Here is a 24,584-nt window from a genome sequence, read left to right as displayed (position 1 = left end):
ACGCAGATCAGCAAGAGCAAAGTCTTCGCCCTGTACATCCTCGTGTTGCCAATGAAGTGCAGATTGACAGAATAATTGACAGCATCAATGCACCTGGTCCACTCACTCGTTCAAGGGCAACTCAGCTAGCAAATTTCTGTGGGCACTTCACATTCGTATCAATATCAGAACCCAAGAAAGTTGAAGAAGCCTTCATGGAACCTGAATGGATTCAAGCTATGCAAGAAGAGCTTCAACAATTTGAGTTGAATAATGTATGGAACTGGTTAAGCGTCCTGATCCACAGAAGCACAACATAATAGGCACCAAATGGATATGGCGTAACAAGCAAGATGAGCATGGTCAAGTTGTCAGAAACAAAGCTCGTCTCGTTGCTCAAGGATATACTCAAGTGGAGGGCATTGACTTCGATGAAACATTTGCTCCTGTGGCAAGGCTTGAAGCTATACGCATACTGCTGGCCTATGCAAATCATCATAACATACTTCTATATCAAATGGATGTGAAAAGTGCCTTTCTCAATGGCAAGATTGAAGAAGAAGTGTATGTTGCACAGCCACCTGGCTTTGAAAATCCAAAACATCCTGACATGGTATACAAGCTCAACAAGGCACTGTATGGCCTCAAACAAGCTCCTAGGGCCTGGTATGACACACTCAAATACTTCATGAAGAGCAAAGGCTTCATACCTGGTTCCCTGGATCCCACTCTTTTCACGAAGACATATGATGGTGAACTGTTTGTGTGCCAAATATATGTGGATGACATTATCTTCGGCTGCACCAATCAGAAGTACGGTGAAGAGTTTGGATATATGATGCAAGAGCAATATCAGATGTCCATGATGGGGGAACTGAAGTTCTTCCTTGGTCTTCAAATACGACAACAACGCAATGGCATCTTCATATCTCAAGAGAAGTATCTCAAAGATTTCCTGAAGAAGTTCGGTATGCAAGACTGCAAAGGCTTCACAACACAAATGCCAGCCAAACATCATCTAGGCCCTGACGACAATGGTAAAGAGTTCGATCAAAAGGTATACCGTTCCATGATTGGTTCTTTGCTTTATTTATGTGCATCTAGGCCAGATATTATGCTTAGTGTTTGCATGTGTGCTTGATTTCAAGCGGCACCAAAGGAGTCGCATCACTTAGCTGTAAAGCGAATTCTTCGATATTTGGCTCACACCCCAACTCTAGGATTATGGTATCCCAAGGGCTCAGAGTTTGATTTGGTTGGATTTTCGGATGCTGATTATGCTGGTGACAAAGTTGATCGCAAGTCTACATCAGGCACATGTCATTTTCTGGGACGATCACTTGTATGTTGGTCTTCAAAGAAGCAGAACTGTGTATCTCTCTCCACTGCTGAATCTGAATACATTGCTGCTGGATCTTGCTGCGCTCAGCTTCTGTGGATGAAGCAAACACTTAAGGACTATGGCATTCATCTGAAGCAAGTGCCACTTTACTGCGACAACGAAAGCGCCATCAAGATTGCCAACAACCCAGTTCAGCACTCGTAGACAAAGCACATTGAAATTCGTCATCACTTTCTTAGAGATCATGTTGTGAAGGAAGACATTGATATCATACACGTCAACACTCAAGAGCAATTGGCAGATATCTTCACCAAGCCCTTGGATGAGAAGAGATTTTGCAAGTTGCGGTGTGAGCTAAATATCTTGGAATCCTCAAATGTCCTGTGATCAGGCACACATCCTAACACTTATGCATATTGATGACTTAGATGTGCAACACACAAAGTAAAGTATATTTTCATTTAATGAAGACATACATTCTAAGTGTGAATACATTAATGTGGAATTTGACTTCGGAGCGCCACGATAATTGTGCGCCATGTCTGGGTCTAATACTTCCTATACGGTGGGTAACGCCACCACCAAACGTTCTATTTTGAAGTGTTTCACTCATGGCGTTACCTTGCAATATCTTCACATTTGGTTGTCTTCACATTTGGTTTGGCTTCGAACATGTCTTCATGATTATCTTCACTATGTTGCTTGTATATATATATATATATATATATATATATATATATATATGCTAGTGTTCTGTCCTCTACAGCATTCACTTATAGCTATGTCTTTGTGTTGAATCTTTTGAACTAAGTGAATGTGATCGGACCCCAAACTTCTCTATGCTTTCTATCTCAAACTCTATCTCTCTAAGTCATATGCATTCTATTGAAACTGTCGAATGTCTTCACTGCGTCCTTGTCAGCGGAAGATAAAGAAACAACCATAAAGTCCGTTTTCAATGCTCATTCCTCCACATAAAATCCGGAGAAGTAGGAACGACCGTCCGACAATCCAGGCGTGCGTGGGATGTGGAACTGCCCCCAAAATACCGCATGATGGCCACGTACTACTCAAATGCGAATTGCCAGGGACACCTGAGTAATAGCGCAGTGCCGCCCCTGCGCCTATAAATTCACACTTACCGCGGTCATTATCTATTTCTTCCACCCTCGCACGAACCCTAGCGCCACCGCTAGCACTCGACGACGCCGAAGACGAAGCGCTTCGCTGCCGCAACCTCTCCAACTTCGTCCTCACGCCGACCGCGGACATCGTCCTCTCCGCCGTCGCCGTAGGTGTTTTCCGTCGCCAAGTTAGGGCACGGAGGACTGAACTGCTCGGCATCATCTCCCACTTCCTTCTAGCAGTTCCAAGTGTGGTAAATAAAACTTCTTTTTACAGCCTCTTTTGATCTCATGGTTCTGTCACTTTCTACCATAAGAAGTTTCTCTTCACACTAGTTACATCTCTCGCTGCATCTCATAACATGCCTAGTATATTCACTTGTGCTTCATAAAGTAGTTAGATTCCTCACTTGTACTGATCTGTGGGTTCGTACAAATCTGGAACCAACTTCTTATCTATGAGTGAATGTCTTCGCACGATGAGGTCAATGTCTTCTAAACTGATTAATCTTCAAAACCTTCTGAGAATGCATATGACCTCTTCCCCTTCCCTCGCACCTTAATGCTGTCACAGGTACATGTCCGTGGGAGAATCCTTCGGTTCTCATAGTCTGCATTCATTTGCAGAATTCCTACAGCATCACATAAACTCTCCTAAAGCCAGTTCCTGTTGGTCCAGAAAAAGAAAGCCTTTGAAGCCTTTGAAAGTCTTGAAGCCTTTCAAGTTAAAGTTTATGACTTCAGAAGCAGCAGCAAGGAAGGGGGGCAGACAGAGACGTGAGGAAACTTCCAAGGATCTGCCTGAAGACTTGGCAGAAATGTACAAAACAGATCCAGAAGAGAGCTATGGGCAGCGCAAGACCCGAATCCAATGGATTCGACGCTATTGGGTAGAACAGTGGTTCAAATACCGCTTCGTCACTGAGGAGTATGCTGAGAAAAGTGCCATCAGGAGACCATGGGGGGACATCCGTTTCAAGAATCTCATGCCCAGGACCAGAGATGAAGCCATTGCTCAAGGCTTCTACCCATGCATGGTCCGAGGACCACAGCCTGACGATGCACATCCGTCGTCACTACTCTGGTGTCGTGATGACAATCTGTTCAAGCGCAACTTCCAGTTTGCTCAACAATCAACGAAGCTAAACAAGAAGAAATTTGGGTTAGACTTCAACCCTGGTCCCTCCGCACCAAGGGCAGATGGCACACGCGACGCCGAACCCAATATCATCGGTCCGTTTGCCAATCTTGAGGGCCTGATCACTCAGATCTTAGTCCAAGGGACTGCCGTAAATGACCCTCCAGCTGACTCTGAGTCTGATGAAGCTCCTGCTGTGCCGAAGCCAAAGCAGACGAAGAAACCAAAAGCTTCAAAGCCGGCGCCTGCCTCAAAAATCTCAAGGGCGAAGCCATTGAAAACTGCACCTCCTGAAGTCAGTGTGCAGTCTGAAGACGTATCCCGCGTCTCCAAGCCCCAGAAAGAAAAGGAGCCCCAGCAATAAACCGGCAAAGAGCTCACTGCTGCTGACATTCTGCGCAGCGAAGCCATTGATCTATCTAGCGATGAAGATCTTGGAGATGACGCTCTAGAGCAGCTTATCAAAAGCAAAGAAGAACCTGAAATCTTCAACAATTTGCCTCTTTTTGATGTCGCCATCATCCACAACTTCATCGATGAATGGTTTGCCTCACCAGACATCAGCTTCGAAGATCTGCAGCTGCCTGTCGGTCTCAGCGTCGCCTTCCAAGGCGCAATTGCTTCAGAACTTGCCATTGCTCAGCGCATAGTTGAGCTGAAGCAGAAAATTGATCATGAAAAGGCTCAGTTCAAGAAGCACATGGCCAGGCTCAGCGTGCAGGAAGTGAAGAGCTTCAAAACCATGTTGCATGAGCTCAAGGAAAATTTCCTGAAGAAGCGTGCTGAAGCTCAGGGCTCGCGTGAGCGGATGAAGTCTCTGGCAGAAAGATGTGTGCGGGCCTACAATGAGGCCGAGAAGCGCAAGGCACTTGGGCGTCCTGGCATCGACCCCAAGATGGCCGCGAAGAAGAAGAAGCAGCCTGCTGTGAATGAAACAGAGGCACCAAGACAAGAAGCTATTCCGATTGTCTTCCCAACCGCCACGACTGGCTCGAAGCCAAAGAGCCGGTCAACCGCTTCAGAGCTTAAGAAGACACGGAATGCAGAGGCTGAAGCTAGGAAGAGGAAACACTCTGTAGCCTCTCCTTCTGACCCCACCAAGAAGAAGCGCAAGATCAAGAAAGCTCGGGCTGCTCCCACAGAGCCCTTGATGGTTGAACCCCTCTCTGTCATTCACCCCAATGCAGAACGTCAGCTGACAGTTCATGAGCCTGCTCCCACAGAGGCTCCTGAAGCTGAAGATATTCCAGCAGCCGGCACCACAGCTGCTGAAGACATTGGTCGCCAGGCCAATGTGCAAGATGATGCAGCCCTTCCTCAGCTTGAAACAAGCGAACTCATCAGCATTGGTCGTCCTCTGACGCCAATGGCACAAGATGCGTCATGGGCGGATCTCCCTCAGGAGGAAGAAGACCTTGAGGCCCAGCCCACTCCAACCCCACAAGCGTCGTCTGCGTTCCGCAGGCTTCGCAAAGGTCCACGGCCTCAAGTCCATTCTGCAGAAATTCCGGCTGCATCAGCCAAAGACAATGAAGAAGCATCACCAGAACCCACTCCCCCGCTCCATCAAGATGCAGTTCTCTAGGAGAACGTGCCTGAGGTTGTCCCTCCAACTACACAAGCGGAGGAAGAAAATGTTGCGGCTGTCACCACAAACACTGAAGCCAATGTGGAGCCCGCCCCACCAAATGCTTCAGCGGACAGCGAAGCTACCGAGCCAGACACTTCTATTCCTGAGTCTGCTGCAGGTCCTCAATTCGATTATCATATTGAGCACAGGCCTCATGTTCAGAAGCCAGTCCCAAGGCTGCCAAGGTCCCCAGGTCCTGCATCAGCACCTGGTTCCTTTGACATCAACAGCTTCAAGGCAGACAATACATTCTTCAATAGCTCCAAGAACCCCTATTCAAGGGAAAGGATTGTATCAGATAGGTTCTGGAGCTATTCTCAGCGCAGCTATTATTCATGCATCCTATACAACCAAGGTCGCATCTTCCCGCACAAGCGCCTTGAGGTTGAAGCCATTGCTGGTCTGCCCTGCTTAGAGGAAGCACTGGATTGCTTCAGGCAAGTGGGTCTGCTGCCGTTTGTGACTGATGAAGTGCACTGGAATGAAGAGCTTCTGCTTCAGTTCTATGCCACCCTCCATATCAAAGGATACAACAGAGATCCGAAGACTTGGATCCTGGAGTGGATGACCGGCAATGTCCATCATGAAGCCAATGCATTTGATATCATTGAGCTCACCGGTCTGCCCACTCCAGGCGAATTCTTCGAGGAAGGCTGTCAACTACATTCTGAAGCTATTGAGAGTATATTCCAGAGGCCTGAACCCAATATGAGTTAGATGCTCTGAATGATGAAGCCATTGCCCCATGATGCACCCTATCCTACTGAGTTCTTCATTGAAGACCTAGAGTACCTGCCCAGGACCATATATCACATCATCCGGCGGACTCTCTGGCCCATTAAGGGACACTCACCACATGCCAAGATTGAGGGTGCAATGAAGACTCTCATATTCTATATCCTGCATGGCAAATGCTTCAACGCACAGGATCTCTTCATACGCCAACTTGCTGCGTCAGGCTCAGAATTATTTGGTTTGAAGTTCTATGCACCTTGGGTGATGAGGCTGATCAAACTGCACTCTGCGATCTCGTATCAGCCCTCTGCCCGAAACCATCGGATCTTCTTGCCAGATGTGGATACCTCTGCTGAAGCAATATATCCTGAGCCTGCCAAGCAACCGATAAGTCTTTAGAATGCAGAACACCAGAGCTTCACGCAGAATGTTGAAGGTGTTGAAGCCATATCCAGGGTATATCCGTTAGCTGGCACTACACGTGCACCAGCATCTATTGAAGCCACAGACAGCACAAATGCTCCAAGACCCAAAAAGCGTGCTCGTGTCCTCAATGACCGAGAGCTTCTTGTGGCCCTTCACCAAAAGCAAGATAGGCATCACGACTGGCTAAAACATCAGATGAAGAGCCTCTTAGTGGATGTCAATCGTCTTCGAAACCTAGCCACCAAGAATGCTTTCGTTACACATGAAACATGCCGTCGTACATGGAAAGGGCTCTCAATGATATGTACTGAAGCTGAACTTGAAAAGGATGGCTTCACAGAGCGTTTCAAGTTTGACACCACACCTCCCAGAAGGGCTGTGATGCGCAACACACCATCCCTTAAAGACTCTGAGTTTTCTTCATCTGCTGCCACAGTTACTGCAAGGATCATTGATGAAGATGACGATGCTACATCACCGCCACCTGCTTCAGCACCTCCAAGCTTGTCTGCACCGCCAAACACCTCCAACGACCCTGCTGCTCCTGGAAACGAGTAGACACTCTATGTCTTTGAATCTTTTTAGTCCTTGCTGACAAAAGGGGGAGAAGCGTATGGGTTGATAGTCTTCAAGCGGGTCCATATGGGCGGGTGCTATATTCTTTTTTGCTACATTTTGCTTCATGCTTACAACTCTCGTTTTTGCTTTATTTGGTTCTTTGAGTTGTAACACTAAGACTCGATGGTCGTCTGCTACTCGTTTGCCACTCTGTTTGCGAAGATAAATTCCGCATGTGCGACGATAAATTCTGCACTTATCTCATTCTGCAGACGTCCATTTTCCATTATGCATGTCATTATCTTCATATACTTTCACATGCATAATGGATTGTCATCATAAGCTGAAGTGGATCTCCACAAGTACAACATGCCATGTGCATTTGCATTCCAAAAGCAAATTAACTTATATGTACATCTTCAGGGGGAGCCCTTGCAACTTATGAAGACAATTCCCTATCCTTTACAAACTTCACACATTATATTCCCCGTTGAAAACTTCAACTAGTTTGTCATCAATCACCAAAAAGGGGGAGATTGTAAGTGCATCTAGTGCCACCCCTAGTTGGTTTTGGAGTATTGACGACAGACCTAGTTGAGGGACTAATGTGTTTGTGAGAATTGCAGGAAAACACAGGTAGAAGTCCCTCATTGATTTGGTTTTACTACCAGAGATGACCCCTAAAAATGTATGAAGACATTGAAGACAAAGATGGTATATGAAGATATTCACATTGAAGACTATGACAAAAGAAGACACGTTATGAAGCCTATGGAGCTCGAAGACTTAGATCTTTCGTAGTTCTTTTTCTTTTGTGTTGAGTCATAGGAACCACCGTACTGTTAAGTGGGGTCCAGGAGAACCAGTCAGAATGACTGAAGTGATGCCTAAATCAAAAACCTATGTCTTCGAGCGAAGACAATGAGAGCGAATCTTGTCCAGAGCCGGACAAGTCAGCTTTTCTTGTAGCCCAAGCAAAGTTGCCATGAGAGTTTGAAATCTGACCGTTGAGACACGTGTCAGTTCCTTAGTGACCCAGAGTCATTTCAGACAAATCAGGTCGGTTTGCCAAGTGGCTATAAATAGCCCACCCCCACAACCATAAACGGTTGGCTGCTCAGATTTCAGTGCACGGCTTTTGTCGTTTGAGAGCAACCCACCTCGAAGCCTTTGAGAGAAAATTCCTAGTGAGGAGAAAACCCCTAACCACCCAGAGCCAGAGCAAATTGGGCATCACTTGAGTCTTCTTGTCTGTGTGATCTGAAGACTTATTACACTTGAGGACTGTGAATCCTCCAGACGGTTAGGCGTCGCGTTCAGAGCATCCAGGAGACATTTTGGATTGCCAATGAACGAAGTTTGTGAAGGTTTGGGAGTCTACCTTGAAGACTTACCAGAGTGATTGGGCGAGGACTAAGTGACCTTAGCTCAAGGAGAATACGGTGAGCACTTGGTGTCCTGGACTGTGTGTTCAGGACTGGGTGTCCGGGACTGTGTGTCCTAAGGTTTAAATACCTAGCCGCTCCAACCAGACGTACAGTTGTCACAGCAACTGGAACTGGTCCAACATATCATTGTCTTCAACGAGTCACTGGTTTCATCTTCACTTCCTTTTCTTACTGTTACACATTGTGAAGCCATTGCATGCTTGCTTTATCTTTTGTCTTCACAATATGAATGTATGAACTGTTTGGCTTCATAACTTCTTCCTACCTGATCCTTATTACACTGCAGTTGTTTGTCATTATGCTTTCACTCTATTGAATACATGACCATGGCTGACCTAGTGTAATCTAACTTCCGCTGCATAGTAAAAGGCATAATCTTCGCTGTTTGTCTTCATAACTCTCATGTTTTGAAGACTTTCATAAAAATCGTCTATTCACCCCCTCCCCCTCTAGTCGATATAACGCACTTTCAAATCACAAACGCATACTCATAGGTACAACTTCATTTTATAATCAATTCATATAAATTTAGTGGGGAATTGAAGGTTCCAGAACCCTTTTCTGGCAATACGTCGGTTGCTACGCTCGTCTCTGTTAGCAATGAGAATCTGCAAAGTAATTGATCATGGATTTGATCTGTAATGAACAGGAAACAGCTCTACCCATAAGCTCATGGACTATGATTTAGTTTTACCAGGATAAGATTCAGAAGGCCTTCTGTCTTGTCAAGAACAGAGAAACAACCGTCGATATAGGCTTCTGCCAAGCCCATGCCTCCTTCTATTGCAACCTGAAAGCCATGAAAGAGCCAGGATAAACACATGAAAGAACCAGGTGTACAAAGCATGGAGTATATACGAAATTAGGAAACATCCACGGACACATCACTACTCAGAATTATTTTAAATGCACGTGTAGTCACAACAAGCGAAGAGAAGATAACCTTTCAATAGAACAAGGGGTCATGAACTTGGATGACAGATTTTACACGGCATTTGTCGCAAGCTTTACCAAAGGTGAACACACTACCTCTTTCTTCGACCAATCTGTACAAAAACAATTAAGGTGAACAACAAGCATAACTAGACGTCGCGTAGTATCTCGACTTCGTACGAGGACTCACATCAAGTTAGCAATGGATATGTATTGGTTGAAAAATCTTGCAACAAGAAAGCGCGCCACAGCCTCGGTCCATGATGGAATCATCTTCTTTGGGTTCAGCAGAAGCTCACATTTCTTCCCAAGCAAATCTTGAGCTGCTGCTTTCCCGGACTGCATCGATTCAATATGTCCAACACAAAAAGACCTCACATAACTAGTCATGAAATAGTCACTCTAAATTATGTGACTGAAACTAAAAGCATATATGTCAGGGTGGTGTAAACTGTTGGATATTCCAAACTCCCCACGTGACACGTATAATGTTTAGAGTTGAGTCCTAGACTTTCTACGTGAGTTAGTACTACAAGGAGTCCTAGTTGGAGTCAGGTTGCAGGTTAGTCGGTATTTTTCCGTGTGAGTCAAGGTCATGTAATCTGCATCTTATAAATAGAAAAGCAAAAACAACCGATGAAGCCCACGGGCTGAGGCAAAACAAATACTCTCTCGTGTGCGTACGTGTGTTTCGGCCGTCTCGGCGGGTTGTGTTCCGTCGAGGTTGATTACGGCGACTTGTACGTGCATGTGCTAGTGGACGTGGGAATCGATCCAGCTGGGTGCTTGCTTGCTTGCTTCTAGCTTTGTACGTGGTTCAGTCATGAGACTAGTTGCACCGGCGTACTGTAGGTGATCTGATCTACGGCAAGCGGCAAATTCCCAACAATTGATATCAGAGCTAGGTTCAAGATCGTCCGGTGAGCACGGTGGTTCCGTGGAGCGGCGATCAAGATCATGGCTGAAATAGGAGGAAGTGTGTTTGCGCAGTACCCGATGCTGACGAAGAGCAACTACTCGATTTGGGCGATCAAGATGAAGGCGTTGATGCGGGCACAAGGAGTTTGGGATGCGGTGGAGCCAGTCGACCCCGGCAAGGTGGACGATGCGATGGATCAAAAGGCGTTGACGGCTATCTATCAAAGTATCCCGGATGATGTGTTTGCCTTCATCATCGAGAAAGAGAAGTTACATGAAGCTTGGGAGGCAATAAAGACGAATCGTCTTGGAGATGATCGCATCAAGGAGGCGAGGTTGCAAACCCTCAAATCCGAGTTCGAGAGGCTCAAGATGAAGGACACGGAAACAATCGATGATTTCGCTCTCCGGATGACAACTATCGCCAATGGCATACGAGGGCTTGGAGAAAAGTTCGATGAGACAACTGCCGTCAAGAAAATCCTTTGAGCGGTTCCGTCAAAGTTTCTTCAGATTGCATCTACCATAGAGCAGTTTGGCGATTTCAAGATAATGACCATGGAGGAAGTCATAGGGAGGTTGAAGGTTCATGAGGAACGACTGCGTGCCTATGTCCAAGATGATCAAGATGGTGACCAACTTTTGCTGACAAGATCTGAGTGGATAGCAAGGGTGCGTGGGCGCCGTCGTGATAAATCCAAAGTTAGATGCTATAATTGTCAGGAATATGGGCACTTTGCTCGAGAGTGTCCTAATCCGCATAAGGAGGCAAAGAAGCAGCATGGGATTCTTCAACTAGCTGAAGTGGGCATGGATGATGACCCGAGGTTGCTTTGATGAAGAAGTTGCGAACAAAAAAGAGAGTCGTGTCTTAGTTTTTTTTGTCGGTTGAGTATTTGAGTTTGCATGGCACAACATGTGAGATGTGACCACTGTGTGTGCACATGTTAGTTGAGTTAGCGTTGCCTGCGTGCGTCGATGGGTCGAGCTTAGCGTATAGTGAGATAGTGACCAGTTTAGTTGAGTTCCTACGTGAGACTAATAATGTGTCTAGTCTTGCACGTAGCACGCTAGATGTGACAGCGTGGACTGGTAGTCCGGATCATGCGTTAAGTCGAGTCGACGAGATGGTAAGTTTGGATTAGGGGGAGATTGTTGGATATTCCAAACTCCCCACGTGACACGTATAATGTTTAGAGTTGAGTCCTAGACTTTCTACGTGAGTTAGTACTACAAGGAGTCCTAGTTGGAGTCAGGTTGCAGGTTAGTCGGTATTTTTCCGTGTGAGTCAAGGTCATGTAATCTGCATCTTATAAATAGAAAAGCAAAAACAACCGATGAAGCCCACGGGCTGAGGCAAAACAAATACTCTCTCGTGTGCGTACGTGTGTTTCGGCCGTCTCGGCGAGTTGTGTTCCGTCGAGGTTGATTACGGCGACTTGTACGTGCATGTGCTGGTGGACGTGGGAATCGATCCAGCTGGGTGCTTGCTTGCTTGCTTCTAGCTTTGTACGTGGTTCAGTCCTGAGACTAGTTGCACCGGCGTACTGTAGGTGATCTGATCTACGGCAAGCGGCAAATTCCCAACATAAACAGCCCCCATAGATGAATAAACGAAAAACTTGGAACTAAGCAAGGAGATGGTTAGTTAGTTTTTTGCATGGAACGATATGGCTAGTTGTAGTTATGTTTAGCTTTGCTGGACCCTTAGCAATTTAGCACGCAACAGTATGGTTCACTATGCGAGGCAGATCTAAAAGGAAAAATGGACAGGTTGGGCACGCAAATACCTTTAGTCCATCTTCGTAGAAGCCATGACATAAGATCCAATGTAGAAGAGACATTTGAGACCTAGTGCTCTTTAGATGATTTCACACTTAACTTTAATGTAGTATATATAAGTATATCGTACATATCTACAAACTGAAATTCATGAAACAAGTTACCTTGATATGTCCCACAGAACCATATTCCCCTCTTTCCCTGGATCTGATCAAGCTGAAGATAAGCTTTCGCCACGGCCACAGATGGAACAGGAAGCCTTGTATTCCATTTAAGCAGTACATGATCCGGAACACAAGGGGGGTTGAGTGTCACCAAGAAAGGCCTGGCAGATTCAATTTTCTAGAAGAGGAAAAAAGAACAAATATACCACAGTTAATAATTAAGTAATTAATTCAAGCTGCTGGAGGGGTTAGGCCGAAGCTTCCATTTTGCTGTTATTTTTGAGCCTGCTCTACAGGGTGTTCTAAGTTCTAACAAGATGAATTTTTTTTCATTTGGTTTCTTTTTGTTGAGGAGGCATGCCTAGTCCTGACGACATGTAAAACATATAAAATGTTTTCAGCGTCGTAATAAAGCCAGGGAATGGCCATTTCATAAAAAAAATGCCATCAGTAAAATTAATTCATTATACCAAACTATACATACGAAAAGCAGAGAATTTACCTGAATTTGGTTTAGCCAGTAAGTAACAGAAAAACCCCTGCTAGTTGTCCCCAGGAAATTCCAGGCACTCCATGCTGACGAATTTCGGGGCATCAGATTTTGATCGCAGTGGAGGTATATATCCCTGCAACATAAACGTCTCGGACAATCAGTAGATCAGATCAAACTTTATTTATGTGTTTTTTAGCAACACTAGGCAAGCTTTACCTTTGGACATACTGACAAGCACCTAGAATTCTCCGTTCGTGATGTTTAGCTTCCACTCCTAGTACTTTGAGAGCATTGGGTGCATGGACCCCAAGGATGACACTGTCGTATGTTTCCTCTGACCCATCATTCTCCAAGACTCTGAAACCACCTACTGCAGTGCCAAGATAGAGGATTGTTTCAGCCAGTAAATCAATAATATATATGATGACTCATTGTTTGTACAGGCAATAAACAAACAATAACGCATGTACGCACATCCATCAAGACTTGAAACAGATTTGACCCGACAGCTGGTTTTAATTCGACAGCCCATGCTCTCCAATTCTCCTTTTACCTGCAATAGTCGCATTGTTCAGTCCCTGCATTTGCCTACAGCAAAAGCCTAAAAAGTGTAACAACTACAAATGTGCAGCCTCAAAAGGATCGCAATGCATACCTTGTTTGCATAGGACTGCGAACAAGGCTTGACAGTGGGAAACTGGGTGTGACGAAACAGCTGAGTGCAGCGATTTAATCAGCTTTCAAATGCACAAAGACAAATGCAATGGGAAAGGAACATGCATAGGAAGTAGCTGGGCACCTGAAGAAGGTCATTGTTACGGCAAAATGACAACACGAAGAAAGCAGACAAGCTGAAAACATCTTGTGATGAACATGACCACATGCCTGTGCAGACTGGAATCTGCACCAAATGTACAATTTCGTGCCATTTACTCAAAAGTCAAAATTGAAAGCAGAATTCTGATGTGAGATTTTGCCAAATGAAGGGTTTCTGGTTACACTAAAGGAGGACATAAGCAAGTAGATTAGACAGAAGCAGTACAAGATAAGCCTCTTGAAACGATAGGGAATATCCATGCGACTGAATGAACTGCCCCAATGTCTCATTATGGTCCAGATCAGGGTTGTGTTCATGGTCCTCCAGGTACCTTCATTTCAAAGATCAAACCAGCGAATTAACTGTCATCATATAGTATAAACACAAGGCATCCAGCTATGAACGGAAGTATTATAATATGCGAACTGTACTGCTTACGTCAGTGCATCATTCTTGAACTTGATTATCTTAGAGACCATGCGCCAAAAACTGGGTTTTAATATGTTGGTTTTTTGCGCCAAGAGGCCTGAGATACCGTTGCCATTGCCCCACTCACATCCTCCGCCGCCGCCTTTCGATTGTGTGCTCACTGAGAAAGACATGTCCGATCTCTCCATCTCCACCCCGAGCCCTTCTAACCATTCCATCATGTGGGGATATGTTACCTACGTTGATGCATATAGCACAATATTAATCTTAGTGAGGAACAAAGTATAGTACTAGTATCTTCTAATATGTTCAGTCCAGGGGTTAGGAGGTCCTATACTATCAGAGTAAAGCTTCCCACCATTGGTTAATGCTCTGTGTGGCAAAATTTTCTACCTCCGAACTCTGAGTAAAAGGCGTAGACCCACACACACACTTACACCACCACACACATTCAGACAACATTAGGTAAGGAACAACTTTTGGATAATTATTTTTGGGGTAATACTTTTCGAAATTTTCCTAATTCCTTCAAAATGTAAAACATAATATGTTCTTCCCTCTGTACAACAGAGCAATTTTCACTTACAAGCATTCTCGCCTGGTGGCGAAGCCACGTTTAAGTTGGTACTCAACTGACTCTCCAGCTTTTTGGTAAAATCAATATACACATGTACAACTCTGGATTTTTAATAGAAATTCATTTATTTGACTACAAAACTAAACTGAATACTCGAGATTGAATTTCTGGCACTGCCACCGTTCTCGGTGTGACAGCCAAACGTTGTTGTATACTTTCTGAATAGTATTGTATCAATTTGCACTTTTTGCTACGAACGGTGCACCACCGCAAAACACAAACACAAATCCACACGCAAAATTCTCCATTTGAACTATGAGCACATGGAATCAGACACCAAATGACGATGATGATAATGCAAAGGTTGGCGTGAAAATGCGATGATATCTGTAGTAGAAAGATGATCTTTGTGCTTAGAGTTAGAGGCACACCACCGCCTGGCGAACGGTGGGAAACCTTCCGAATGGAAAGGTGGGAGACAGAACGCTTGGCGCCGGACGCCCGTATGTTTAGATTTTCCGTATAGAATTAAAACGAACCAGCATATTCAGAGTTAGAGGGAAGAAAAAGGAATAATGAAAAATTCGAAACTGATTCAGAGGGAAGAAAAAAACATTTGGCTTTCGAAGGAATAATGAAAATTTTGAACTTTGGAATAACATCAATTTTTACAAGCCTTGACCACATACGGGCTGTGAAACCTGAAGTTCTCTTGTATTTTTTTGGAAAAAAGTTCCACCAACAAAAGGCATAATGTATGGAAAATACACAGGAGCTCTTGGGTGCTCCACACCCCTATACGAAAATTAATCATAAAAAGTACCAATAAAATCAAAAAAATCTGAATTTTGGGGATACCAAACATGGGTCCCCGATCTATTCCCGTGTGAAATTTCATTAAAAAATACCCAAAAACTTATTTATGGCGAAGGAAATACTGTCCGAACAAAATCCATCCAAACAGTGTTTTTCTATACATAGGAATTTTTTATCTTTTTTGCCACGAATACGTTTCCTGGTATTCTTTCACAAAATTTCATACAGGGGTAGATCAGAGCCAGGTTTGATATCCCTGTATTCTAGATTTTTTTAAAAAAATTCTCAGTATTTTTTTTAAAGGAAATGTTCGTATGGGAGTATGGAGCACCTGAGAGCTCCATATTCTTCTCTCTGAACAATGGAGCAATGTTCACAAGCCTGATAAGCACTCTTTGTGAATCTTTTTTTTTTTTTGAAATCCTTGCAACCAATGATACGACACAACACGGCAACCACTCGAAAACAAAAACACAACAACGCACGAGAAATGGAAAAGAGGAAAGCACACATGTGTTATCGCTGGAAACGCACAAACTGATATGTCATGTCTGTGGGTGAACCACGAAGCTACGGCAAATAATTGGCGGATGCATGCATGCACACGAACGATCCAAGTCGATCCAGGTACCATTAACTCATCAGTGTACGGACCTGGTTGAAGCTCATGAAGCCGAGGTCGAGCTTGGCGCAACCGCCGGCGCCGTCGTCGACGGCCACCGTCCTGGCTTGCCCTCCGAGGCTCTCCTCCTGCTCGTACAGGGTCACGCGCACGCCGCCGTTCGCGGAAAGCAGCTCGTGCGCCGCCGCCAGCCCGCTGACCCCGCCGCCCACCACCGCCACCCTCATCCTGCCTGCCGGTGTCGTTTATCTAAAAAACTCCTGCTCAGCTGCTCTCTGCTCTCTGGCTCTCCACCCTTTATTTAACTTGGAGGTTGGACCAGTGTAGCTGGGCTGGGAGTTACTTGACGGTCCACGGTCAATCCCTCCACGTTACCACCATCGAGTCAGCAACTCAGCATGCATGGCATTCGCTCGAGGCTGTGCGGTACCGGTCAGTATTTTGTTTCGTGGGAGATGGGTATCGACAAAGAAAGGACATACGAGCCGGAGCTGACCACCTTACGCCCAGCAACCAGTGCTGGTCGTGTGTAGCGTCATGTGATCTTTTTTTTTCCTGAACACAGTACAGACGCAAGCGTTCATATACACGCGCATACACTCATCCCTATGAATGCACACATGCATACCCTACCCCTATGAGCATCTCCAAAAGACTGACCCGGCATATCATCTTGAAATTTACGAAGTCACCATAGGCATCTCGTCGTCGACGGAAACGTCTCCTCCCACCAGGGCCGTACGTTTCAAATCCGGGGCCCAGTGCGAAATTAAATTTAGGTCATATATGTAAAAATATTAATTGAACTTTTTTGTATTAACTATTCGGATGATGGAGTATTTTTAAGAGAATTCACATTTTATCATCACCAAAAAGGACTTTACTTGTTGCCAAAATGAAAATAATAATGAAAAAATCAGAAAGAACAAAAAAATGTCTACAAGAATCTAATTAGAGGAGAGAAAGGTTGGAGACCGTGATGTGTGGCAATGCATAGGGCCGGATCGCTCAACGTGCAGTGAAAATGAGAAACGCAAATATCAAGAGAGAGACGTGAGGTTGGCCTGGAGGCGTTTCTGATGTTCAGGGCAAGTCCTTTTTCATTTACACTTACATAAAACTGTATTAATTAGTGCCAAATCAGTTGACTAGTACTAGTAATCGCTGATTCTGGCCCCCCTCAAAATTGAAGGCCATGTGCAACCGCTCCAGCTGCACATGTCTACATACGGGCCTGCCTCCCACTGAATGCGTATCACCAGAAATCCAGAAATAAATGTAAGCATCAGGGTTTAAACCCAGATGGGCTGAGGATACCATAATCCCTCTAACCATCCAACAATAGGTTGGTTCGCAGCTTCACGTGATCCACCCAGTCGCTTCAGCAGGTTAGACTCCAAAATTGTATGTATACATCAAGTGTCCCTAGGACACAGAGGTTCTTCGCCAAAAAAATTGTCTTAGATTTGTTTTAGATACGGATGTATCTAAACCGGGTTAGTTGTGACCATCTACCCGCGCTCCTTAGGATGCTCGACGATCCATTGATTGCCGCAACGAGCTCAAAAACGTTTGGCAACGCACTGTACACTCTATCTATGTTTCTCGTGTGCAGCGGTAAAAGTGGCCTGGTCATCGGTATGGGCATGTACAATGATTGATAAAGTTGTTTTATTTTATGCCCGCCACGTAATCCAGATAAGGATTCGTCACACAAAAGATCCCCCTTCTCCCCTCCCGCGACGCGCCCGCGTGCTCCGGGGGGAAACCCTAGCCAGCAGGCCCTTCCCCACCGCCTCCCTCCCCTCCTCCCCGCTGCCGCCGGCAGGCGCTGTCGGACAAAGCCCGGTGGTCGTGGCGGCGGCGGGGCCCTTCTTCCTCCTCTGCTCATGGGGCGGCAACGCGGGGGCGGCTTCCTCGGGTGGCGGCGTATTTGCGATGCAGCGGGGAGACAGGCTGGTGGTGGCGCACCGGGCGGCCTGTGTCCTGCGCGTGGTGCAGTGGCTGCAGAGCTCCCGTCTCAGGAGGTGGCGCGCGGACGGGCTCTCTGTCGGATTCGACCAAATCAGGTGATGGGGGTTGCCGGTGGCATGTGCCAACGCTGGTGCGTGTCCGGCGGCTCCGATGCTTGGAGCTCGCCGGACGACGCAGGTTGGGCAGTGGCCCGGTGTGGCTACGGCTCCGGCCGTGGGTGGCTTCACGGCAGCTTGGCAGGCCGACTGCGGTGGCGGTTAGCTTTCCGGCGTTGGCTTGTTTGTAGGCGGCCCGTTTCGACCTTTGGTCCATCTCCTCATCGTCTGGTCGTTACCTCTGTCGAAAGGTTGGCCCTCCCCCGGCGGCGCGTGGTCCATAGCTCGTCTCGCACCCGGCGGCAGGACCGAGCTCGTCTCGCTCCTGGTGCCGCAGGACGGGTCGATCGAGGCCTGTCTTGGCCGGCCTATTGGGTTTTGGCGGTGGGTCCACCAAGGGGTGCGAAAGGCGGATCCTTTCCACTCGTATCTTTGGTTGGGGTAGCGGTGGGTCTCATGTGAGGTGGTGTCGAGGTCTTGGATGCCGGGGCGGCGGCCCTGGTGGTGGTTCCACGGTCCTCATGGGAAGAGCCTGTGGCTCAGTGCTGCCCGGTGGCAGTGGTCGTGTGGGCGGCGTGGTCGCCGAGGTGTGGCGTTCGGTGACTGTGAGTGTTGGCCGGAGTGAAAACCCAATCTATCTTCGGACGAACCCCCGCGGCGGCAAAGCTCGTTTCCTTTTTAAAGGCGTCGTTGCGGCTCTCATTGCCCATCGTGTTGTTCCAGGGAAACTTTGATCCTCGGGACGGGCGGTGGCGGTGCTCTGGTGTCGTAACCTTACTGAAGGCGCCGCCTTCGAGCACACGGTTTTGTCATATGTGGCTTCATCTCTTCGCGATAGCATGTTTCCGATTGAGGACTCCGGTTGCTCTTGTAGTACTAGGAGTTTTGTTTCTGCGCTCAGCGTCTATGTATCCTGCCTTGGGTGTGCGCGTGTGTTATGGTGGCGTGCATTTATACCTAGTATGTGATGGTTGTTGCTTTATAATTTATATATAAAGCGGGGCGAATGTCTTTTTCGGTAATCTAGATAAGACAATAAAAAATGATGTACGATAGGTTATTCTTAGTATTTTTTTCAATAAATAGATATCCTTAAATATGTGATGAGACAATTGTTGCTAAAAAATCATCTCTTAATTAAGAGGAGAAAAGTCTTGTCTTATGGTTTCTTTCTCCACCATCTCAACATTTATTCTACACTAGTTTGTGACAATCTTAGGCTGTCCGTAATGGGAGTATCATAGGTAGTATCATGCATGCCAGCTAAGCAATTTTGATGAAGTGGCATAGAATTAAATGAAGAAAGAGAGGCTTGAGTATCATATCATGATACCGTATCATATTAAATGATGTGCTACTTTGTGTCATGCATGACAATAAATGTAGTCCTCTATGATACCAACATATAATACTATGCATTACGGATGTAGTATCATATGCATGATACTAGTATATGGTACTCCCGATTACAACTAGCCATAAGATAGCATCATTATACATACCTATTAAATGACCCTGGTCCGATATATAAGACATTGTTTGACTTCACTCATACACGGAGTGTAGCCAAATTATTTGACTACACTAGGATCAGGATCAGATCGATGAACAAAGTTATAGTACTTCCACTAAATTAGTAATAGGTAAGCTGTTTTCTTTTTTGAGAAAAGGTAAGCTGTATTTAGATACGACTATAAAATCTAAGATCATAGAAAGCATATGTTAACAAAGTAATTGTTGCTCAAAGTATCGTCTCTGAAAGTGTTCTTTTGCTCCTGAGCTCAAATGAGCTCGGGTGGACAGCAAAATCAAAAGAAAGTAAAAAAATCAATAAATTCTTTTTTTGGTAACCCCTGATAAATATTTTCTATGCTTAAAAAATTTAATCATGAAATAACATTTGTAGAAGTCATGGCAAAAAATACAAAATCAGTACTCCAAGATGCTTTCAAAAATAGCATATTCGGAGTATCAATTTTTTGTTCTTTTGCCACGACTTCAAGAAATGTTCATTCATAATAAAATTTTGCATGCACATTCATTCAGAATTTTGATTTTTTTCTTTTTTTTCTTCTGATTTTACTGTCCACCAAGAGCATTTGAGCTCGAGTGCAAATACTCGACGTCGTATTGTCTCTATGAATTAAAATAACGGATTTGCTAGAACTCAGCTAGCTGAGTTTTATCTATGGGCTCATTCATGTCAACGACCGTCCGATCGGGGAACAAGCCAAGATCCGTGCTTTATGGAGATACGTGGGGAGCGGACTGTTATCTGATCTTTTTTTTTTCTTTTTGCTCAGCACACGCTAGGCCATTGGGACTGTTTGTCTCAGGTGGCGGGGAGCTGGTTGTGTTGTCCCTTTGTCGTTGCTTATTGGTGGGAATGGTAGCTGTCCTGACTGGATGGGTCTTGTTTCAAGTTACTACACTGTGCATAACGAGAGATTCAAGGCAAATCTGTGAGCTTTTTTCTCCCATTTCCTCAATCACTCTCTCAAATTTGAGTTAACTTTTTGGGCTCACTCTCTCCAACCTGAATGTATTCTTTTTCATTAAACTTTTCTCCTCGTTTCATCTTATTTTATTAACTTTATTTTATCGGTTTTGCTGAAGCTTAGCTAGCTGAGTTTTTAACTATGGTCCCAGTCACTTTTCTAGGCCTCCGATCACCACACTAAGATTCGTGATGGCTTTTGTTTGTTATCGTGGGAACGACCGGTGCGCGGCTCGTCTGTACGAGGGGCAACCCTTGTGTGTGTGTGTGTTCTACCCATCACTTTTCTACGGTTCCACGCACGAGCCACGGATTACTTTTGCTTGTTTGCACGAGCTGAGTTATGTGGGCGTCCTTCTTCTTTTACCCTAGCTTTTTGCATGTTTTGTTATTTGTTCACTATAGCTTCTAGCGGTAAGCTCTTTCTTTCTTCCTTTTTTTGCAGGTGAGGGATAAGCTCTTTGTAATGACTTAATTTTTAGTTACCCTTTTTCTCATGATTAATTGTTGTGTTTTTTTTACTTTCAGATTTTTTTTCATATTTCACTGTACATAGTAGAACATTGTTTCACTGTTTTCTCATCCCTATCCCCATACCGGTCCGCGGGGATAAAATATTCCCATTCCTATCCCCATCAGCTTTTTATCCCCCTGGGGAAACCCATACACGCAATCAACAACGACCTTCGGTAGCATTTTAGTAGAAAAAAAAATATCATTTTGGCATAATAAATAATATCTTCTGGTTAGGTCGGGGTTTTCTTAGGGCTTTTTGGCCAAAGGGGTGAGATGGGTGAAAATCTGGATGGGTAAGGGCAGGAACTACATGTGGTTCACTAATTTTAGAGCCCACATGTAAGGCCTTCACGGGTAAGGTGGGTAACGGACACGGGTAATGTTATCCCATCCCCATCTCCGTCTTACATGCTGGGTAAGGTATTTGACACACCAGCTTTCCTGTGGGTATTAAAGCTGGCACATCTCCATCCCTTAATAGAATAACTCCCCATGGGGATGCCCGTAACGGTTAACCATTGCCAGGTTGAGATGGGCCTGGCTTTATTACCCTGTTTATGACATTTACTGTGGATCCGTGAGGGTGCATGTGACCCTCTTCATATGCTCGAGCATCGCTCGCTCCTGCCCTAGATTTTGCATCTACGGTAGGGGCGTAGATTAAAGGCACGTACGTATACTGACCACTTCCGCTGGCATGCGCTTTATTACATGTACTGCCCACTTTCATCCTCACCCACCTCAACATTGCTTTTGGTATTTATGGAGCAGCGTGCCAGCCGGTAAAGGTCCATGCCATGCATCTTCCTCCTCGGGTCCACTCTATCGTCCCAATCTCTAGGGTAAAATAGGAGTAGTAACAGGAGCGTACGTATGGAGGAGAGGAGGAGCTGCATGCATGGTTGTGTTCAGTTCAGCGGGATGAATAATGCAGCCCTGCCCCAAGCATAATTGACCATTTTAATGAGAGCATGCAGTGCTACTGTCGCAGCTCCAAAAGTTGCTTGAAAACATATTGTGGACGGAGGGTTAGTTGTGTCAAGAGACGACCAAGGCAGCTGGTTCTGCCAATAATACATCCATGTGCTCGTGCTCGACGGTCGCTGCGGATGGTGCGTGCCTACGCCTCCTATGTGGCGGCCTGATTGGAGCTGAAAAAGATCGAACCGACGAGGGTGTCTGCCTCGTGACACTGAAAGGACTAAACGTAAATTAACGCATGTGACCCTCTTCATTTTATGCTCGCACCTACCCTGGATTTTGCATCCACAGTAAGGGGCGTAAATTAACGCATGTACCGACGACTTCCGCTGGCATGCGCTTTATTACACGTCGACGTACGTAGTACTGCCCACTCTCATCTTCACCTACCTTAGTACCTCACCATTGTTTTGGTATTTATGGAGCAGCGTGCCAGCCAGTAAAGGTCCATGCATCTTCCTCCTCGAGTCCACTATATCGCCCCAATCTCAAGGGTAAAACAGGACTGCAGGAGTAGTAACATGAGGGTACGTATGAAGGAGAGGAAGAACTGCGTGGTTGTGTTCAACGGGATGCATTGCAGTCCTGTCCCAAGCATAATTGACCATTAATGAGAGCATGCAGTGCTACCGTCGTAGCTCCCGCACGAGTACGTTGTGTCCGTGTGCATGGTGGCGGTTCGTCTTGACAAATACAAGATAACACTATACTTCTACTCAGGTTTTGCACAGCAGTAGGCAGTAACAGAGGCCGACGGATTAGGCTTTGCACGCTGATCGAACTTGGTTTGGTATTTTATGATACTCGATGCACACTGCTCCCATGTCTGATCGACCAGGGTAGACAAACCCCCGCTGCTTCCATGGCTAATCGACGCAGGCCTCGACTCAGGCGAAGCAATAATTTCGGGAGGGCCTGGTGATACAGCATCCCAAGAATCTTGGGATGGAGTTGAGGAGGAAGATGAATATGAGTAGCAGAGTGTTGGCATAAGCCATGCCATGTGCGGTGGCGACCGGCGTCGGGTGCGCCAGATGCGTGTTCGTGTGTGCGTGAGTTAGTGGCCGGTGTGATGGCCTGGTCGTGTGTGGGCGTCCGGGTATAAAAAGCCCTCCCATGTACTGATCGAAGTGCGCCGGTATGAGCCGGGCCTAGGAGCCAGAGGTGAGGTAGTCTCCGCCAGGACTGTGGTATGCGTCCGGTTGGTCCATGCATCTTCCTCCTCGAGTCCACTATATCGCCCCAATCTCAAGGGTAAAACAGGACTGCAGGAGTAGTAACATGAGGGTACCTATGAAGGAGAGGAAGAGCTGCGTGGTTGTGTTCAGCGGGATGCATTGCAGTCCTGTCCCAAGCATAATTGACCATTAATGAGAGCATGCAGTACTACCGTCGTAGCTCCTGGACGAGTACGTTGTGTCCGTGCGCATGGTGGCAGTCCGTCTTCAGAATACAAGATAACACTATACTTCTACTCAGGTTTTGCACAGCAGTAGGCAGTAACAGAGGCCGATGGATTAGGCTTTGCACGCTGATCGAACTTGGGTTGGTATTTTATGATACTCGATGCGCACTGCCCCCATGGCTGATCGACCAGGGTAGACAGACAGCCGCTGCTTCCATGGCTGATCGACGCAGGCCTCGACTAAGGCGAAGCAATAATTTCGGGAGGGCCTGGTGATACAGTGATAAGAAAATAGGCAGTTTTTCGATTAAATTAATCCATAAATAAATCATGAGCATGACATTGACAACATTGATAACACACTGGTTACGATCTAACAGAGCATGTACTACGCATATAGTAGAAACATCTACGCATATCGCTAGTACTGCTACAACAGAAAGAAATATAAGAGGGATAAACGATATATACCCTCCAATCGGCCATGTGGCGGCGGTGGCGGCAGCAGTAGCCACGGCATCCTCGGCGGCCTTCTTGTCGGTCTCAGCCTTCTCAGAGGCGGCATGGTCGGCGTCGGTCGACATGGTGATGACGAAGGTGATGTGGACGTAGATGAACAGAAGCGAGCAGTCGCGTAGTCGCTACCCAAAAACCTAATCGCCCCTCTCCTGTAGAGGATCCGGAGAGGCGGGGTTTCGGAGGCCTGCTCTCCGGTCAACCGTGTACGCGGTGAACGGGACGGAGTCGCCGGGGGCAGCAGCAGCAGAGGAACGACGCGGGCGTGGAGGCGGAGATGCGTTCTGTTTCGTGGCGGCTAGGGTTGGCAGCGCCCCACATATATATGTGCGGCTGCGCGTGGAGAGACGTGGGCTGAACCCACGTCCAAGTCGGTAGCCCACGATCCGACGTCTCAGATCGTGGCCCTACCTGTCAAAGACTCTCCGTTCCTGACCGGCAAAAAGAAGCGCATAGGAGTGAGCTTGGCTCGGCTCAATCCCGCAACCCGCGGCGCGTCGTGGCGTGGCGAGGCGAGCGGAGGAGGAGGAGTGCGCGAGGGCCTCATCTATTCTCAAGCTCCAATAGCATGAGGAAGAGAATCTCTTATAAACCATTCCAACTCTCCTTCCACTTCCGGGGTGGGACTAAACTTTCCACCACCTTGTCATGCCACCTACATGGGCCCTT

The 24,584-nt window shown here is 46.2% G+C and overlaps 1 pseudogene across 1 annotated transcript in view; it reads right to left on the bottom strand.

The window, feature by feature from the left end:
- The window catches only part of LOC125527601 (uncharacterized), a 38,524-nt pseudogene extending 22,176 nt beyond the window's left edge, over nt 1-16,348 (bottom strand). Inside the window, exons 1-14 of the transcript XR_015617663.1 lie at nt 15,964-16,348; nt 13,926-14,152; nt 13,713-13,818; nt 13,470-13,571; nt 13,326-13,385; nt 13,145-13,223; nt 12,887-13,040; nt 12,680-12,803; nt 12,178-12,355; nt 12,022-12,050; nt 9,504-9,652; nt 9,324-9,426; nt 9,075-9,170; nt 8,936-8,988 (exon numbers count right to left, since the gene is read on the bottom strand). The product of XR_015617663.1 is annotated as an uncharacterized LOC125527601 (transcript). The remainder of the gene's footprint in view (nt 1-8,935; nt 8,989-9,074; nt 9,171-9,323; nt 9,427-9,503; nt 9,653-12,021; nt 12,051-12,177; nt 12,356-12,679; nt 12,804-12,886; nt 13,041-13,144; nt 13,224-13,325; nt 13,386-13,469; nt 13,572-13,712; nt 13,819-13,925; nt 14,153-15,963) is intronic.
- Between the last annotated feature and the right edge of the window lie 8,236 nt (nt 16,349-24,584).

Source organism: Triticum urartu, chromosome 2A, assembly GCF_056163025.1.
Source record: "Triticum urartu cultivar PI428250 chromosome 2A, HENAU_Tu73, whole genome shotgun sequence".
NCBI classification, from domain to species: Eukaryota; Viridiplantae; Streptophyta; class Magnoliopsida; order Poales; family Poaceae; genus Triticum; species Triticum urartu.
The sequence above is the reverse complement of the archived record's forward strand: the minus strand, read 5'-3'. Positions and strand labels throughout refer to the sequence as shown.